The sequence below is a fragment of the Protopterus annectens genome, chromosome 12.part0, assembly GCF_019279795.1.
Source record: "Protopterus annectens isolate FY-2018-M chromosome 12.part0, PAN1.0, whole genome shotgun sequence".
Taxonomy (NCBI): domain Eukaryota; kingdom Metazoa; phylum Chordata; order Ceratodontiformes; family Protopteridae; genus Protopterus; species Protopterus annectens.
The window spans coordinates 750605005-750624883 of NC_056746.1; the positions used below are offsets into that span (position 1 = coordinate 750605005).

At 41.5% G+C, this 19879-nt stretch overlaps 1 protein-coding gene across 2 annotated transcripts in view; it reads left to right on the top strand.

Moving 5' to 3' along the window:
- Positions 1 to 19879, top strand: part of DECR2 (2,4-dienoyl-CoA reductase 2) — a 2028638-nt gene that overhangs the window by 1240409 nt on the left and 768350 nt on the right. The window lies entirely within an intron of this gene.

Here is a 19879-nt window from a genome sequence, read left to right on the forward strand (position 1 = left end):
CTCATGGAGCTCATTAAAGTTCCTACAAGCTGAATGGCTCATGCTAGAAAGGCCCTTCCAGCTCAACATGCCCATTTGCAATTCAAAAACATGCTAACTATGATGAGGTAAGATATCATTATTAGCTACTTTGCATGTTTTCTGAATTGCAGTTACTTCTGCAATGTGCACATCATGACTGATCAGAGTGTCACAGTAGTAAACTGCTGCTCATGTGGTCAGTGGAATCCTCTCCCTAGTCACTCTGAGACACACGTACCACCATCCTTGACTTGTCCCTACCCACCTGTGGTCCTCCCACCCCAATAATACTTTAGTACCATTACAGCACATCACATTATGTATTAGGCCCTGGTGTTTAGTGTATCCCCCACCCAAATCTGTGTTACGATGTCAGTGCTGTTATGGCACTTTAAAAGAGTCATTCCTGGTGGCCTAGTGTTCCCCTGACCTGCATTACCCTTATGATGTATGTGCCATTAATGCACTAATCCTTGGTGTCTGGTGAACTCCCCCATCCCCATACTACTGTTATTGCCATTATGGCACTTGAGTGTGTCCCAGTGACCCCCCATTGTCCCTTATTCTGGTCTGTGTCTTAGGGCACTTTGTGGAGTTATCAGTGGTGTATAGTGTAGCACTCTATTGCCTGATCCCTATTGTACTGTTGGTGCCACCACAGCACTTAAAGCATTCCCTGGTCTCTAGTGTATCCCCCTACCCCCAATCCCATTATAAAGTTGGTACTGTCATGGCACTTAAAGCATTCCCTTGTGCCTAGTGTATCCCCCCAATCCCCTTTGTAACGTTGGTGCCATCGTGACTCTTAATGCATTCCCTGGTGTCTAAAGTATCACCTTAAAACTGTTAAAAGAGATGAAACTGGCACCAGCAGTAAGAAAGAATCTCTGACTTTAACTGTATACAGTTGACCACTTTTGTCCACAAACCACAAGCGCTTTTTCAAAACTTTTTAACAAAGTACACCAGATGACTCAAATACCCAATTCTTATTTAATTATGTAAAAAATTAAATACACAGTAAATTAATTATCTAGCTAAAATGTTTTAGATACATACTCCTCTATGTCCACAATCCATAAAAGAGAATAAATGTTACTTCTGTTCTAAAAACAGGATGCTAGCCTCCTTACCTGAGGAAAAGGTCCTGTCCCTAACTTTCTACTTCCAGGACCTCTTGCTTCTCAAATCTCTGACTGCCAGGGAGTTTCTACTCCCCTTGAGTTTCATGGCCTCCACAGTCTCCATGCTTCCTTTAGCCACGATCCCCATGCTCTCTCTAGCCATGATCCCCATGCTCCCTTTAGCCAAGTTACACATGAGAAAATTCCAGTGATTCTTGAGGACAGTTTGGATGCAACAGTGTCATCCTCTGGAGTTTATCCCACTACTGCCTTGCTTGAAAAGGGAGTTAAACTGATGGATACTTCAGGTTGCAAGGAACCCAGGTCTACCCTTGCAACGGTTTACCATCATAAGGTCGAGCACACATTGCTCGACTCTGCATAGAAGCAATTTTTCTCAGCGAATCCTGTAGTGCCGAATGGTCAGAATGTCGTAAAAACACCAAAATCGACATTTCTGACCACTCTGCACACAAAAACGAGTGCTAACATGGGTCAAAAATGGGACGGTATTTTGCGATTCGCAACATTTGCAATCGCAATTTTGGAATGTTGCCACACTCCTTTTTGGACATACTTGCTCAACCATCCACCAGTCGACCTTATGGTGGTAAACCCTTTCCAAATACCTCTCCCCACTCAGGAGCTGTAGATGGATGCTTCAGACTTAGGATAAGGAGCAGCACTGGAATCCTGGCGGATCAGAGATGTCTGGTCACCAGGCCAAACAAGGGACCATATCAATGTAAAGGAGATAAGGGCCTTGATTTTTGCCCTCCAAATCTTCAAGCCTATACTTTCTCCAGGGGTCCTAAGGTGCTTCACAGACAATACCACATTCCTCTGGCATGTCAACAAACAAGGAGGGACAAAGTCTCACCTCCTGTGCAGACTGGCTTTACAGGCCTGGGAGTTTGCCTTGCAGAGTCAACTCTCCCTTCAGGCTGTCTACAGTCCTTCGACTCAGAATATTGTAGCAGACATGCTCAGCAGGTCCATGACTCTGCCCCACAAATAAATTTTACACAGGGATGTGTTTCTGGACATGGTCCATTGATGGGGTATACCTCAGGTAGATCTCTTTCCCTCCATCTTGAACAGGCAACTTCCCAAGTTTTGTGCCAGGGCCCCACATCCCTTGGCATGGAAGGTGGGCACTCTATCTTTCCCTTGGAAGGGGATGTTATTCTATGCATTCCTCCCCTTTCCACTTCTCCAAAAGGTCCTGCTGAAAATCCAGCAGGAGCAACCAAACATCTTGCTGGTGACCCCCTTTTGGCCAAGACAGCATTGGCTCCCTCTTCTTCTGCATTTAGCCAAGGGCATTCACCACAAGTTACCCCACAGAATGGACCTACTCACACAGGACAAGGGAACTCTAGTACATCCACAGATCTCAAATGTAAATCTGATTCTGTGGGTGATAGGGTTTTGATTCCCTTCAGACACCTTTTTTTTCTGAGGATGTGCTCTAAGTTCTGCAGGAGGCCAGAAAACCCACAACTAGGAAATCCTGTGTTTCCAATTGGAAGAGGTTTTCAATTTGGTGTCTCAAAAAAGATTTACAACCACTGTTAGTGGATGTCCCAGTGGTCCTGTCCTGTCTGTGTGAGTAAATGAGTGGGCTGTCTTATTCCTCAGTTAAAGCCCATCTTCCTGCCATCTCTGCATGTCTGTCTATGTCTCCACCTTTAGCTTCCAGGTTGGAAGTTAAAGTCTTCTTAAAAGATGCCCTTCACATCAGCCCATTAAGGATACCAGCTTCTTCTCATTGGGATCTCAGTTTTGTCTTGGAGAAACATAGACTGGCCCCCCATTTGTTCCAGCAAGTTCCTCTTCTCTGCAGCATTGTACTTGGAAAACTGTTCTTGTGGCCTTTAATTCTACCAGAAGAGTATCTGAGTTACAAGTTCTGATGTCTTCCTCCTCATTCACAGTCTTCCATAGGGACAGGGTCTCCTACGCACTAATCCCTCTTTTATGCCTAGGGTAGTTAATGAGTTATCACTCAGTCAACCCTTTTCTCTTCTCCTCAATCCTCCAGTGAAAGGAGTCTGCACACTTTAGACGTGCATAGGCAACTCAGATGCTATTTGGACAAAACTAAACCAATCCGCAAGTCTGAACGCCTAATTGTTTCCTGTCACCCAAGGGCCCTGGGTCAACCTGTTTCCAAGCAGACTATCTCCTCTTGGATTTCAAAAGCTATTTCTTTCTGTTATATAGTCAATGGAAAGCATCTATCTTCTCCTGTTAGGGCTCATTCCATTAGGGCAGCGTCTTCCTCTGGAGCTTTCTTTAAAGGGTTGGACGCTTCCTATATCCTGGAGCCAGCTACCTGGTCTTCTGTTCATACCTTCACTAAACACTGTAAATTAGATATCATTTCCAGGTCCAGGGCTGGTTTTGCCAGAGTTATTTTGCATGGCTTTGTGGAGAAGCCTTCTGCTCTTCCACCCAATTCTTCCTCTGTATGAGCTTTGGCACTTTCCCTCATGTTATGAATACTTCAGCATATGAATAGAAGGACACAAAATAGTTGTGTAAAATCTTACCATAACCATAGATGTCTTTCTCTTCTATATGCTGCAGTATTACCCCCCCCCCCTTCCTCCTGATGCTTGTCTGGTTTCTGGTGTCATGTTTTCCTCACATAAGATCATGCTAGTGCTTTTTGCGGCATTCAGTTCTGAGGTTGGTACGTGCTGACGTCCGCTTTATACCCGGTATCTCTTTATGGCTGACATATGTTGCTGATGTGAGGCATCACACGTACCTCACAGTAGTGATAGACATTGGTATACTGCCCGGACGTACAAGTTGCCCGGTGGCAGACTCCCTCATGTTATGAATACTGCAGCATATAGGAAAGAAAGACATCTATGGTTATGGCAAGATTTTACACAATTATTCTTTCTTTTTAGTCACAAAGAAAACAGGGGACTGGAGACCAATTCTGGATCTCAGCAGACTAAACAAGTCAGGTTGATGCCAGAAGTTCCAACTGGTCACGGTACAGTCCATGCTAACGTTTTTTTGGAACAGGATGACTAGATGTGCTGCACAGATCTTCAGGATGCTTACTATCACATGAAAATGGGCAGATGGTCCAGAAGGCCCTTATGCTTCTGGCTGGGAACCAGTCATTACCAGTTCAGAGCGCTGTTCTTTGGTCTCACTACAGCCCCCAGGGTGCTCACCAAATGCTCTACTTATTTCAGCAAAAGAGACTTATCCAAATCCCTACAGAGCTAGGTATAACCATAAATTATGAAAAGTCACACTTGGACCCTGCTGAAATACTGGAGTTTATAGGAGCAATTTTGGACACAACTCAGATGATTGCAAGACTCTCGCACTCCAGAGAACTAACGATCAGGTGCCAAACACACAAACTACTCCAGAACAAGAAGATAGTCACCCATTATGTCTTACAGGCTCTAGGATCAATAGCTTCAGCCATAGTCTTGGTACTGCTGGCAAGGTTCCACATGCAAATACTACAATGACTTTTGGCTGCACAGTAGTTGATTATCCAGCAACCGATGCCTTATCATATACTCATTACAGACACCTGCAGAACAGCTCTGTCAGGGTGGATTCATTCCGATCAGGTAACACAAAGCCAACCCTTTGTTCCCCCTCAACCTAAGATCATGTATGCTTCCCAGATAGGATGGGTGAGGCATTATCTGGGGAAGGCAGTGGTTTAAGGCACCTGGTTTCCCAATGAGACCAAGTTACACATAAACATCCTAAAGATGAGGGCAGTGCTCGTAGTGTTGCTGGCCTTTCAGGCTAATCTTCTCTGGGAACAGTGGATATTTAATCAGGCAGACATGTCTGTGGTCTGCTACATAAACAAGCAAGGCAGAACCAGATCATACCCAGTGTGTCCAGAAACACTCAGTGTGGCAATGGTCAATCTCATCCAACCACTTACTTGTATCAATGCACATTCCAGGAAAGTCCAGCGTGATTGTGAACAAGTTGAGCAAGACCCATTGTCATGCCTCACGAGTGGCCCCTCAACCAAAAAGTAGCGGAAAAAAATTTCCGCAGATTAGGCCAACCCTAATGCAGCCTCTTTGCATCCCTTCTGAACAACAAATGCAGCAGCTACATTTCTCTAATCCCCCCGACAGGGAATCCCTGAGGGATACTCACATACATGATTGGCCACACTGTCTCCTGTATGCCTTTCCCCCTACCCCCTTGATTCCTAAATTTCTCCAGAAAGCAAACACATTAAAGAGAATAGTAATCCTCTTGGTCCGTATTGGCCTCTACAAATCTGTTTTCCCTTCCTTTGGCCTCACTTACGTGGAAACACTCTAGATTCTGGAACCCACTCCAGACTTTGTCACACCCAAAAGGAATGATTCATCCCAGTCTGTCCAAGCTCAACTGACAGCTTGGTTCCTCCAATTCCATTTATAGCCAGACAACCTATGCTTTCCTCCCCAGTTCATCATATTTAGATATCATTCCATAAGCCATCCACTCAAAAGCTGTATAGGAGTAAACGGAATAGTGTAATCTGGGCTCAGCAACATGATTGATTTAGATCCCTTCATAGCATCTGTTTACTCCATCCTAGAATTTTTGGCTCACCTCTTTGACAATGGTGCAGCTGTCTCTACAATTAAAGTGCAGTTAGCAGCTCTCTCTGGTTTTCACATTGGGAAGGATAACTTTTCACTGATTTCTAACAAGCTTTGCAAGTTCTTCTTGAAAGGGACTTTGTTACTAAGGCCACCCCAGAAGGATACCACTCTTTCAGGGTACCTAAACTTGGTGCTGCGTCTTATCATCCAACCCCCCTTTGAACCCGCAGTGATGTGATATAAAATTTTTGTCTTGGAAGACCATCTTCCTAGTAGCCATTACATCAGCAAGAAGAGTATCAGAAACTCAGGCCTTATCTTCTCAACCTCCTTACCTGATTTTCCATAAAGACAGGGTTTCTTTGCACACCAACCCTTCCTTTTTATCTAAAGTTGTTTCTGAGATTAATATCAATCAGACCATTAACTTGCCCATTTTCTTCCCTAAATTAACTAATAAAGGTGAATATGTACTGCTTTGTTGGATGTCCGTAGGCAATTGCATTTTTATCTGTACAGGACACAAGAATTTAGGAAGGCAAATTAATTGTTTATTTCCTTTTAAGGCCTTAGGAAGGGCCTACCAGTGTCCAAGGTTACTCTAGCAAAATGGCTGTCTAATTGCATTGCTTTTGTCTACACTAAACAAGGTATACATCTTCCCAGACCTGTTCAAGCTCACTCAACCAGGGTCATGGCCACTGCAACAGCTTTTGAGGCTAATGCATCCATGGATGAAATTTGTACAACAGCCACTTGGGCAAATCATCATACCTTTATTACTCATTTCAAGTTGGACAGGATAAGAGCCTCCTTTGGTTCAATGGTTCTGAGGAACATTCTTCCATGATTCCTCCCAGGATAAGGGTAGCTGGGGACTCTGTCCCATATGTGAGGATGAAATGAAAAATTGACAGTATCAGATAAAAGAAGTTATGTACTTACCATAACATTCCATCTGTATTGTTGATTTTTCATTTCTCCTCACAACTGCTCCCTCCAAGCTTCCAACCTTTTGTTTCTGATAGAATGGGAAGCATAATTTATGGATCTTGTTGTCTTCTCCATATCCAGAAATGGTATCCTTATATTTTTTTCATATAAAAATTTTCTCATTTTTTTCCATCTGGAAATAATCTTAACAAACAAGATCTGAGGTAACAGGGTGAGGTGCATTGTGGGTAAGGGAAGGTGTCCAAGAGCTTTTTGGTTGCCACAAACTTAGTAATGGCTGAGTCAGATCTGATGGATTGGATCTGAATCCATATGTGAAGATAAATGAAAAATTGACAACACAGATGGAACGGTATGTAAGTACGTAACTTCTTTTTCTTTTTTGACCAATTAAAATATGCAGATATTTGTCCATACCCCACTTTGACAGTAAAGATGACTGGAACAACCAATCAAGTTACAAAAGATCAGTTCCAATCGGGAATATTTTAGTTCTTTCTTGACGAATGAAAGTACAGAAATGTTTGTCCATAACCCGCTGTGACATTGAATAAGACAAAGGCATCCTCCTAAGGTATACCAGTCAGAAAGATTGAGCCATTCAGGATACCCAATCAAGAAACCAGAAAATTTGCTCAATCCATAAAATGTTAGTGTCTCTAATAACCAATAAAATTATGCCATTAGTTATCTGAAGCTCAAAATGACAATGATGTGGCAAACTAAAAAATAAATAATCATCTTTTTGTTTTTGACCTAGTTCCATCTGTGCTGGTGATATGAGCACCCTTGTCACAACAAGGGCTTCCTATGCCCCTTTCTCCCATGCATTCATGCATGCTCCTTAACATGTGCTGATAAACCCTACCTTCACTGACTTTGGTGGCCACACCCATTTTTCTCATAGCAGACTACCTAGCTTCATGATGAGGCTTCACTCTCAACCAAGCCCACGACATTGCAGCAGAAATGCAAACCAAGCATTTCTGCTTGGCCTTTTAGCTCAGGAGTTGGATCACTGGTTTGGGAATCCAGGAGTCATGAGTCACTAATCTCCTAAGCAGGACACACCATCCCTCTCCTCCAGCATGGGTATACCCATCTTTCCTGAGGCACTAGTCAAAATCAGGTCACCTGGGCTATAGTTTGGGCTTTATCCCTCTGTCCCACTAACACGGACACTTCTTTGGCTTTGAGAAATTAGCTAAAGAATGGAAGGTTAAGACTTCCATCTTGACTGCACATTGAGTAACAGCTCAATTTCAGCACTCCCAATGTGAAAACAGAAACTCAGTAGAGAGAGCCACTGAACTCATTTTTGGGATTAATTTCAGTAACTGGCTAGTAAGTGTACTGCCTAGATGCCAGCAAAAAAGAAATTCAGGGAAACTGAAAGAAAACCACAAAAGGTGAGGAACAACACTGACTGGGAATAATTCTTCAGCTGTTCAGCAAAATGTAGTACAAACTGCAGTTTTGGTGCAAGAAATGACTTCCAGTAACCTAGAGCTGATTAAAATCAATGAAACACTGATGGAGTATATCAACTCAAATAATAAAAGGCTGGATAAAATGGAAGAAACTTTAAACAGATATTCAGGTAAGGTAAAATTGTAAAAATCTGTGGTTGAAGTGAAGAAAGGGCTGAGTGAATATGAGACTGCTCCAGAAGAGATGTTTCAAAAGCTAATAGAATTAGAGGACTCCACAAAGGGAAAACCTGAGATTTCCTGCTGTACCAGAGAAGCTGGAAGGAACAGACTATATTAATTTTATGAAAGCACAAATAAGCAATTGGGCTGGTATTCCACAGCAGGAGTTGTTAATTAAAAGGACACATCGTGTGTATGCCCCAAACCTGCCATGAGAAAACAACCTAGACCTTTAGTAGTAAAGATACAATCCTACCAACAGAAACAGTTGATTCTGACAAAACTGTGGCAGAAGGACAAAGTACTAAAAGTGGGAGACAGTGTTTTTGGAAGATGATTGCTCACTGTACATAAGACAGAAGAGGATTAAATGTATTCCTCTAATCAGGGAATGTCAAGAAGCAGGCAAGAAATTCAAACTGCTGTATCCAGCTATCTTCAGAATATTCTTTCCTCCAGGGACAAAATCATTTTTTTATGCAGAGCATGCTAAGGAGGAAATACAAAAGTTTGACAAAAAGCTGTGAAAAAGAAAGATTATGCTTCTTGTTCTTCTGGTAGTAAAGATCACAGAGAGTGTGCCAGTGAAACCTTTCCGGTGCTTCAATGGAAAATATGTCAGAGGCAGAGAAGCACAAAAGTTGCCTAGAAAAACCAAGAGTACACTGGATTTCGGAGATGGAGATAACCGGGAATAAAACCAGCAACTTGGAAATTGAGAAATAAATGTGGGATTATAAAGCATTAATTATTTTTGTCAAACATGACAGATCAAGAAAACCTGGAATATTGGACTTTTTTGACTTTGTTAAACTTGTAGAGGACTCTAAAGCATATGCCCTAATTCATCATTAATGTTTGGAGGAGCACTTAGGAAAGGGGAGGAGGAAGGAAAAAGTTAACTATAAGTAAAACAAACTTTTGTTCTTTTTTTAAAAACTTTATTGAATTATCATTTGTGACCTAGACAAATTTACATTTATATAAAAGTAATCAAACTGCATTAAGTTCACGTTTACAAACATTATACTTTACATATATTGCTATATATCATATAACCTAAGCAACGTTACATAAAATATTTAATTCCTATTCTTTTTTAAACAAGAAACATTTTTATTATACCATCACTTACAACATAGACAATCATACATTTATATAAATGAAAACAAACCACACCAACACAATCTTAGTTGCAAGCATTTTATATTATAAACCATACTGACACACTTCCAGTTGCAAATATTATACATCACTTATAATTTACTCAGTCATTTTCAGTCAGAAATTACATAGCTCATTTAAATTCGGCCTTCTTTTACACCTCATTCCTCCCCTGTATGTATTGTTCCCACAGTTCCCATTTTTCCTATGTAATTTGTTCCTACCCTTTTCTAAAGATCCCAATTCTCCAGTTGTTTTATCTCTGTTACTATATTCACTACTTCTAGTATAGCTGGTTTAGATTTTGATTTCCATTTTCTAGTAATTGCTTTTTTTTGGCAGCCATCGTAATTAGACACAGCAAGGCCTTTCCATATCTAGGCATTTCCTATTCTGTATTATAGTTCAGAAAAATCATCTCCCTCATCACACCAATCTGTCCACCCAGCATCTCTGGTGGTGCATCCTGAAGGGAATCCTTAAAGTCTGCCAATTCACCATACTCCCAGAAAATATGTCCCCAGTTACCTCTTTCTTCCCTGTCACACCTCCAACATTTGCTGTCTACATGAGGAAAATTTTCTGGAGTGTACTTGGGGTATAAAAATATCTGTGTAAACATTTGTAAACAAAAAATCCTAAATCTTCCAGATTTTGTTGCATATTTGGCAGAAATACATATATCCCCCATTGTTTCTTTGTGAATTGCTTATCCACTCTCTCTTCCCAATGCTTTCTAACCTCCAATTGATTCTTATAGTTATCATGCAGTATTTTATATGCTCTACTAATTATTCCTTTTTTAATGGTAGCTTCTGTTTTAGAGTCTACTAAAAACTCTACCAGTGCTGGTCTTTCATTTAGGAGCCCCTTATATCATTCTCTTTGCCTATACTCATATCAATCCTTGATAGGGAAGGCAATCTATAACCTGCATTCCAAATAAATACTTGGCGTCTTCTCATTCTATCATCTTTCACTGTCTAGTTATTTGCTCCAAGTATATTGGTTCCTTTGCCAGTTTACTCCAGTAAATCCCAGCCCCTTCTTGCCTGTTGTCTATATCCCTAATTACAGCCATCCTTATCAGCAGAAGCTCCTGTCACCATTCACATGTTGGCTTAGTTCTTAGGATACTTTCTGCTACTTTATAAATATATTTTGTATGATTATTGTTATTCTCCTTAAAGGCTGGCATCCAAAATCTCAGTCTCTGCTTGTTTCTTGAGCTTGCCCCCATTTCATCATCATCCCTTTCCACTGTGAATTATAATTTTCTGCTTGTGCTATGTGTAGGAGTCTGAACTGTGTAGCTCTGAACTACCCCTTCAAATTGAGCAATCCCAATCCACCCTTTTCTACTGAAAGAATCAGCTTACCCCACTCGACTTTTGATGTCTTCCCCTCCCAGATAAAGTCCTTCAGCTCTTTATTAATTGCTATCCACAGCTTCTTCTCTGGTTGACAAAAATATGCCTGACCTTTGTATAAGACTACTGGAACTAAAAACATTGTAACTACTTGTATCTTACTGTCTGTATCGATATAACAAAGATCCAGTTTTCTCATTTTTGTATTATATTTTGTTTAGTCTCTTTTTACATATCTTTAGCTGCCACACCAGAATCATTTTATTCCATATTTGTAAGTACCTCATGTGAAGAAATTAGACACTGCAGTTTGTGCTAGCATGTCTGTCTGGAGTTTTGTACATAATTTCAGATTAACTTGTGTATTATATGCCAGCATGACTAGCTATGATATTGTAAATAAGTTTAACTGTGCATGTTTGTGAAGGAGATTCTAAATGCAAGCTGTGTCAGAGTCAGCTGAGCTGCAGATGATATCATTGGAATGCTTCCAGTTGCTCTGTGTTTACTTTCAGAGACTGATGACAGGACAGAACTTTCAAATCAGCTGCTGTTTGTTGATGTTCAAACAGTGAAATTAAAATAAGAACTGGAGCAGTTGTGACAGTTAACCTAGTCTGCAGAAGACAGTTTTGTCAGTTGTGTTCAGTTCAGTTCAGTTCACAGTAGTTGTGTTCACAGTTTTACTGAGCAGTTGATACTCAAAGGACTCACCCAGAAATGTAAGCCTGCCTTTGCTCTGTTCTAATATTTAATTTAGGTCAGGAACAGTTTTCTTCAGTTAGGAAATTATAGCTAATTAGAGTTTTTCTAAATGTTGGATTTCTGTCCTTGAGTATTAATTTTAATTTTGCTGGTGATTGAATTTGGTTTGTTTTTTGAAATTGTGGTTTTGTATTTTTAATCATTTTGCTTATTATTAAATATTTAGTTATTTATTTATTTATTACAGTTTGATGACTGGGATAGTCCACTGGGCCTGGAAGAGCTCGTTTTCAGTGGAGGCCTGGGGAGAAAAGCTCCACAGGATATAGACAATTTTACAATAGTTATACAAAAGTAAATAAAGTAGTAGAACAGTGAAAAATACACAGATATTATACAATTTGTTAAAAAAAGACATAACATTTCTAATCCTAGGTAATGATTTACAAAAGTGAGATTTATGTAGTCTATATTAAAAGTACAGGCATTTCAGATAAAAGAATTTAAATAAAACATTTTTTATTTGTATTTAGTATTTTTATTGTCTTACATTGTGGCTGGTCAATTACTGTATTCTTTTACTGATTTAAGAGTGCTTATACCTGCTTTGATAATTCCTGGGCCACTCCAAAAGCCTGGCTGCTTTAAGTCATATGCTACCATTTGTTGTGATATCTAATTTTAATAATTGGACAGCATTTTGAAAGGGCGTGTAGATACTCTGATTGGTGGCAGCATTTTACCATATCATTTGGGGGAAGGAAAACAGCTGAAAATCTGTCAGCCTGTGTTTGGATGTGTGAGATTCAATTTATTTAAGTGTGAGTGTATCACAGGTCTTAAACTGGAACACATTGCTCTGGATTGTGTAATAAGGAGTTACATTATGGTTGGACAGAAGTATACAGTCCCGTCCCAGGTTATAGAGCCTGTTGCTGTTGTGCTCTTAAGGGAAATTGAAGTATTACTCCTGTTTCAGTGATGGTCTCACATTGGAGTCAGTAGTGAGGATTGAAGTTCCTTAGTTACTGACTCAGGATAGTTGGGGATGTCATACATTGGTGGCAGTGGTGGGATTTTTAATTGGACTTCAGTAGCTTATGATATTTATCATTAAGGTGTGTACTCTCGATAGCCACAAAGTAAATATACAGAATTTCAGTCCACAACAGTTTTATTTATTTTTCGTTAGTCGGGGACAGCAGGCAAAGATGTCAGTCAAATTTTATAGCAGGCAAAGATGTCAGTCAAATTTTATAGCAAGCTGACAAAGAATCGTTTGGCCAAGGAGTGTGAAGCTAGAGGACTGGTGCATGCAAGCCTGACTAAGGAAGCAACGATTTCAGTCTCAGTTGCAGCCACAGCTCAGACCTGCCATTCGGAGGATATCCAGTTTGGTAGTGGGGGTGTGCAGCCTGCAAAGACAGGACAGTCCACATTTTCTTCAGAGGACCTGAGAATCTGTCTGGAGTTAAGGAGACTGGAACTGGAGGCTGAAGAAAGGGATAAACAGCGCCGATATGAACTGGAGGCTGAAGAGAAGCGACGTCAATATGAACTGAAGGACAAATAGCTTGAACTGGAATCAGCAGAGATACTGAGGTGTTTAGAAGCCGAGGGAAATGAGAGATGGCACTGACATAAAATGGAGCTTCTTACTCTTTAAGAGGGTCATGGCGGTAGTGTGGAAGGGAGTAACCAGACCCCCAGAAGCTGTAAAGGTCAGTAATCTTTTCCTCAGTACATGGATGGGGATGAGTTTGATAGTTTTATTCATATTTTTGAGAGGGTATGTAGAGACAGTATGATATTGACTGTGAGCTCTGGGTTCAGTTGCTGAGTTCCTTACTCCATGGCAAAGCTGTTCAGGCCATGTCAAAATTGTCTGATGTAGATTGTTTGAATTATGATACATTAAAAAAATGTGTCGTCTTAATTGTTTTAAACTAACACCTGAAGCTTATGGAAAGAGGTTTCATGAACATAGATGCAAGACAGGTGAAAGTGTACATGATTATATTGCTGATTTAAGTCTTTACTTTCCAAGTTGGATGAGTGGGTGTCAGGTCACCATTTTTGAGGGACTGGCAGACATTTTGGTGAAGGAACAAGCCCTTAGTACTTTGACATGAGAATCCGGTTAGCAGATCGAGAGTGTAACTTTATGAGGAGGAGTTGGGGAGAAAAGGAGATCTCTACTTAGCAAGCAGAGCAGCAATGCATAAGAAAGGGATACCCAGTGCTGCACATGGACATAAGGGAACCCATGAGAGGCAGTCTAAACCACTCCAACAGAGTACACTGGTAACAGGAGAAACTACTAATCCAAGTACACTATTAGGAATTAGATGTTTCAAATGTAACCAGTGGGGCCACATAACAGCCAAATGTCCATTGAGCAAGGCGAGAAACAGAAGCTGAGGGAACCAGCAAGTGGGGATGACAAACTGCCAGTGGTAAGTTGTTTGGAAACAACAGGGGTGCCAAACTATCACCAAAATTTATATCCTATCTTAGTAGACGGTAAACAGGTTACTGCTAAGAGAGAGACAACTTCTGATATAACCATTGTGAGGCCTGTGGTGGTTAGAGAAGAGCAGTACTTGCTTGGACAGTCCACTCCAGTCAGATTTGGTCAGGATCTCATTCCAAATACCTTTGGCTAGGGCTCTTCTTAACTGGGAGGGTGGAAGAGGAAGCAAGCAGGTAGGTGTGTTTCAGGATATTCCTGCAGATGCCCTGATAGGGAATGACTTTTATGATGCAGTACCTTGTGTGCATGCAGTGACATATAGTTAGGCTTGGAAGACAGGCATGTAGGTCTGGTAACCTTAGAGGAGACCCAGACAGATCTCATACCTGAAGCTGGGACAGGTGTGGTGGCTGTTTCAGAGAAGGAGCTGTCCAGCAGTAAGTCTGAAAATGAGTCACAGCTGCTGGTAGATACTGAAGTTCCCTTGGGTACGGTGACTGCAAAGACAGAGGTGAGCAGTACTACCCAGACTGACAGTGGGGCATAGCTTTCAGAAGTTACTAGGCTTCCTGTAAAAGGGGAGCTGGGGAGGGTCATAAAGGTAGAGTTGAGCCAGGCTCAACTTATGGACCCTACATTACAAAGCTTGGGGGGGGGTGACTAAGGAGGCACCTGAGTCTCAAAGGAGAGGGGAGTTTGCATACTGGAACAAAGATTTGTTGTATAGAGAGTGGACTCCTGAAGGTAGACTAGAAGGTGAGGTAATACAGCAGTTGGTAGTGCCTAGAGCTTATTGTCTGACACTTTTAGCCATAGCACATCACATCCCTTTTTTAGGTCATATGGGTATAAACCTTACTAAGGGGCTGGGATTGCAAAGCATGTGTAGGATATTGTAGGACTTGTGAACAGTGACAAAAAGTTGGCAAGGCAGGGGACAAGGTTAAGGCTCTGTTAATGCCTTTGCCTGTTACTGAAGAGCCATTTCAGAGGATGGCCATGGATATTGTGGGACCCCTGAGTACTCCAAGTTCTACAGGAAGATGTATATCCTGGTGGTTGTAGATTATGCTACCAGATACCCTGAGATGGTAGATCTGTCATCTGTTGAGGCAGAGAAGGTGGCAAATGCTTTGCTAGAAATTTTCAACAGGGTAGGTTTTCTGAGGGAGATACTGACTGACCGAGCAGCCAACTTCATGTCAGACCTGCTGACTTGTTTGTGGAAGCGTTATGGGGTGAAGCATCTAAAAACTGCCCCCTACCATCCCCAAACTAATGGTCTTGTGGAGAGGTTAAACTCTATATTAAAGACTATGCTATAGGCATTTTCAGACCAGTTTAAAAGGGAGTGGGACAAGTATCTACCCCATCTATTATTTGCATACAGGGAAGTACCACAGGGATCTATAGGTTTTTCACCCTTTGAGTTGTTATATGGGCATAGGGTGAGGGGGCCTTTAGATTTGATTTGAGATGTGGGAAGGTAAGAGTGAATCTCACAAAGTATCTGTTGTAGCGTACATCCTTAACTTCAGGACAAGACTTAAGGAGCTCATGGGTTTGGGCCAAGAAAACTTAGCATTAGCCCAACAGCAGAAAAGATTTTTACAACAGGAATGCTCAGGCCCTAGAATATGCTGAGGGACAGAACGTTATGGTACTTGTACCTGTCAGACATAAATTGCAAGCAGCTTGGGAGGGACCCTTTAAAGTCGTAAGGAAAGTCAGTGAAGTGAACTACATGATAAACCTGGTATGAAGGAGACAGAGGTACAAACTATACCATGTTAATATGATGAAACCTTATCATGATAGGGGAGGCTCTAGTATTGAGTATTCATAGTGGATGGCAGGAGGAGTCTGAAGGGGATATGGTAACTGATCTTCTTGGTGAGGCTAGGACTTGTACCTCTTTGGAAGAGATAGCCATATTGCAGCAGTTAACTCCTAATCAAGTCTGAGAGATAAGAGCAGTGTTTAAGGAATTTGGGACATGTTCACAGGGAAGCTTGGGTGTACTAACGGTGCAGCACCATGTGGACACAGGATGCCAAACACCTGTCAGGCTTGTTCCTTATAGAGTGCCTGAGAGAGTTAAAAAGACTCTGAAGGATGAGATAAGGGAAATGCTAGAAGTGAGGGTAATTCAGGAATCCAGTAGTCCCTGGGCTTCCCCAGTAGTACTGGTACCAAAGAAAGATGGTAGTGTTAGATTCTGCATAGACTATAGGAAATTACATAGTCAGATGCATATCCCATCCCTGGAACAGATGAAGCCTTAGAACAGCTGGGTGGGGCTGGGTATCTGAACACTATTGATCTGACCAAGGGATATTGGCAGGTACAGTTAACTCCAATTGCTAGAAAGAGGTCAGCTTTCTTAATTTATTTTGGATTGTATGAATTGACAAAGGATGACCTTTGGAATGAAAAATGCCCCAGAAGTTTTCCAAAGACTGGTAGAATGTATCTTAGGAGCAGGAGAGTATGCTCTAGCATACTTGGATGACATTGCTGTTTACAGCCATTCCTGCAAGGGTACCTTCAACAAGTTAGAGAGGTCTTGGGTACACTAAAAGGGTCTGGATTAACAATTAAACCTAGTAAGTCTCAGGTGAGTATGCAGAGGTCAATTACTTAGGACACAGAGTGGGGAGTGGTAAGATTAGGCCAGAACCTGTCAAAATGGAAGCTATTCAAGCATGTCTGGTTCCTGTTACTAAAAACATAAAGTGACAGCATGTCTAGGGACAGTGGGGTACTATAGAAAATTTGTGCCAAATTATAGTACAATAGCTGCACCCCTTACTGACCTAAGTAGAAAAATAAACCAGATAAGGTAGTGTGGACCACAGATTGTGAGCAGGCATTCCAAAAATTTAAAGAGATTTTGGAAGGACCCCCTGTGTTAGCCAGGCCAGATTACAGCAAAGAATTTGTTGTTCAAGTAGATGCTTCAAATTAAGGGGTGGAGCTGTACTCAGCTAAGTTTCTTCAGAAGGAGAAGAGCATCCAGTGGTATACCTTAGCCATAGACTTGAACCCAGAGAAGAATGTTTTGAAGCTGAGGAGAAAGAATGTCTAGCCATAGTATGAGTATTGCAGAAGCTGCAGCCCTGTCTTTATGGAAGAAACTTCACTGTACTCCCAGGTCATAACCTTTTAACATGGTTAAATAGAGTCAGCAAGCAAAATGCCAAGTTACTGAGGTGTAGTCAAGAGTTGCAAGCATATGACATGACAATATGACACCGCAGTGGAGTTAGTAATGCCAATGCAGATGGATAGTCCAGGAGAGGAGTGGGTTGATATATTCACAAGCAGACCCATTTTTCTCAAGCATCGTTTTTTAACCATCACTTGAAAATCGTACTTGAATCATGGGGGGGGGGGATAAGACAGTCATCTGTGCTAGCATGCCTAGCTGAAGTTTTGTACATAATTTCAGATTAACCTGTGTATTATATGCCAGCACGACTAGCTATGATATAGTAAATAAGTTCTTGTATATTGATTAATACTCTGTACAGAATGTTTTAAAAATTGAACAGTGTCCTTTTACATCTCTAACTGCCCATGTTTGTGAAGGAGATTCTAAATGCAAGCTTTATCAGCATCAGCTGATCTACAGATGATGTCACTGGAATGTTTTCAGATGTTCTTCGTGTTTCACTGTTGCAGTCATTACATTTGGGTAATCTGCTGGCAGGTTGCTCTCATTCAGCCTGATTAACAAAGTCTTGGGTCCTGCGTCGGTTGCTGTCCCTCTGACGTCGTCAGGAGTATAAAACATGCAGCCGACACCATTACATCAGTCTTTCTTGCTGTGCGGTACCTGAAGCAGAAGCAGTTCGCAAGTGCCGGTCGGCCGACTTGAAATTTTTGCTTTTGAGTTTCAGAACCGAAGTCTTCAATTTAAAGCTAAGTAACCCGTTGGGGAAACTTTTTCTTGCTCCTTACCGATGTCAGTAAAAGTTAATAATTGCATTACTTGTGGGAAGCAAATACCTTATAAAGATTTTCATTTGTACTGTATTCCTTGCCTAGGCCCTGACCACGATGTACCTTGCTGTTGGTTTTGTGCTTTATTTAATCAGCTCACTGTCTGTCATCGGTACATTTTTTCCTCTAAAAATTTCGGGTCTCGGTTTAATTATCCAGAAATATCGTCGGTTAGCCATCTGACTAGCGGAATTCCAAAAAAAAATGCAAAGAAAAAGACAGAGACAGGCCGTTGAGGTCCATAACTGCCGACAATGCTTTTCCTAAGCCGGTCTCCTGTTCACCGGTACTCAATGAGGTGCTTTCGCAGCCCCTGATACCCGCTACTTCTGACACGCAGGCCTCTACTGTGACCCATTCGGAGTCCGGTATACCGCGAGATACTTCACCTATAGAACCCGCGGATGTCTCTACCTTGGATGGGTCCATAGCCGCTGTGCAGGCACCGGCTTCTGAGGGTGTATTCAGGTCTACAGACTTGCATATTAAACCAACTCCACCTTCTATTCTAAGGCCTAAATCTCAATCTTTGTCTAAAAAAACTACGCCCAGGCCACATGTTCAGGCCCCTATGTCTAAAAAACAAATGATCGAAATGGCTGAAGATCTTATTACTCTAATCAAAGGTAGTCAACCCCCCCCCCCCTTCTAAGAGACCTAGGACTGAGCTTGACTGACTCTTCTGATCAGGACTCTTTCTTCTAATTCTTCCAATGACCTGGATTTATCCATTCCTACTTATGAGGATTCGGATGCAGAGGATTCCATTATCTCTGCTTCCCCCCCTGAGGACTTTTCCTTTGGGGAAACTTTACATACCTTAAGGAAGCATTTCCACTGGGAAAGTCAGGAATTTTCTGAATCTAAAAAGAGGCGTGGGGATTTCCTTCTTCTAACCCAGCATAGGCCTTTGGCTATATCTCCTATTCTAGACATTGTTGATTATGTGTTTTTGGAATCCAGTATGGCCCCTGATTCCCTGCCTCCAGCTGCTAGTAAACCTGACAGATACTACAGGGTTCTTGAGTCCCACAAGTTCCTTTTCAAAAATCCTGTTGCAGACCCAGAAACCATTCCTCAGGAGCCCAAGGGCATTAAGGCTTCTACTGCTAAAAATCCTACTCCTGATAAGAGACTCCAGGGCGCTGGATAGATGGGGGTAAAAAGGTTTATACTTCTGCAACCTTGGCAGTCAGGATCTTAAACTGCCAATTCCATATACTAAAATATCAACAGCATATTATGGGACTACTTAAACAGAAAATGATGTTGATTTCTGACTGTGTGGAAAATAAAGATTTACAGGATTTACTGCATTCAGCTGAACAAGTTGGAAAACATACTTTGCAATGTGGTTTTGATTCTTTAGAGGCCTCTTGCAGGGCTGCTGTTACTGGGTCTGTGCTTAGACGGCATGCTTGGCTTAAGGAGCAATCTCTGCCTGATCATGTTAAAGCAAAATTGTTGGATGCTTCTTTAAATCAGGACCGTCTGTTTGGCAGTAAGGCTGAAGAAGTTCTAAAAAAGATGGAAGATAAAGCTAAATCTATGCAAACTGTGAAAGATTTCTTACAAGTGTAACCTCCAAGATTTAGTAGGCACTGGCCTACTAAGAACTGGTCCTTTCCAGCTCCTTCCAGATCCTCTCAAGCCAAACCCAGACACACCAAAAGTACCAGGTTTCAGTCCCAAGGGACTCTCAGAACTAAGCAATGGGGGCCCTCCACTTCCAAATCTGGAAATAACAAGACACCCCCCTATGGTAAACAGTCTCAATGACTTTCCTTTAAAATTACCAAGCACT